This window comes from Ictidomys tridecemlineatus, chromosome 7 (assembly GCF_052094955.1).
Source record: "Ictidomys tridecemlineatus isolate mIctTri1 chromosome 7, mIctTri1.hap1, whole genome shotgun sequence".
NCBI classification, from domain to species: Eukaryota; Metazoa; Chordata; class Mammalia; order Rodentia; family Sciuridae; genus Ictidomys; species Ictidomys tridecemlineatus.
The window spans coordinates 37,658,774-37,659,514 of record NC_135483.1 but is presented as its reverse complement, the minus strand read 5'-3'; the positions used below and the strand labels follow the sequence as shown (position 1 = coordinate 37,659,514).

General features: G+C 40.5%; 1 non-coding gene across 1 annotated transcript; it reads right to left on the bottom strand.

Annotated features, from left to right (window-relative positions):
- Positions 1–262: 262 nt before the first annotated feature.
- On the bottom strand, positions 263–367 carry LOC120883766 (U6 spliceosomal RNA). Its single transcript, XR_005725963.1, has one exon. It is a non-coding gene; the product is annotated as a U6 spliceosomal RNA (small nuclear RNA).
- Positions 368–741: the final 374 nt, after the last annotated feature.

Genomic DNA, 741 nt, shown 5'->3' with positions numbered 1-741 from the left:
AAATATGGAGAAGCATTAGGAGGATTGCAGGAAAAAATATGTTACTTTAAAGGCAACCCAAAACGCCATTAGGCACTAAGGATTCCAGGGATAATGTAATCTGTAAAGTATTTCAAAGAACAAAACAGTCTTTTCTGTTGCCACATGTGTTTCAGTAGTGTGAATTAACTCATACAAAATTAATAAATGGGAGAATGATAGCAGTGAAATAATGTCAAAATTGCTTTAGTCTTATGCAAGTGATTTTCCCAGTATGTGATTTAAAAATATGGAACGCTTCACGAATTTGCGAGTCATCTGCGTAGGGGCCATGCTAATCTTCTCTGTATCGTTCCAATTTCAGTGTATGTGCTGCAGAAGTGAGCAAGTAACTTGCTTTTAACCAATAGAATACTTCAACATTGAGGGAATATTACTTGTGTGATCAGATTACAAAAGATTCTGTGTGGCTAGCAGACATTCATCCTTGATTCATCCTTGATGGTTTTAATGAGGCAAATTGCCATGGTGCAGAGGCCGGCTGGGCAATATAGGCAACAAGGTTAGGGAGACCCTGTCTCAAAATCAAACAAGTGTGGGCACGTCTGTAATCCCAGTGGCTTGGAGTTCAAAGACAGCCTCAGCAATGGTAAGGCACTAAGCAACTCAGTGAGAACCTGTCTCTAACTAAAATGCAAAATAGGGCTGGGGATGTGGCTCAGTACTTGAGTGCCTCTGAGTTCAATCCCTGGTACTCTGCAC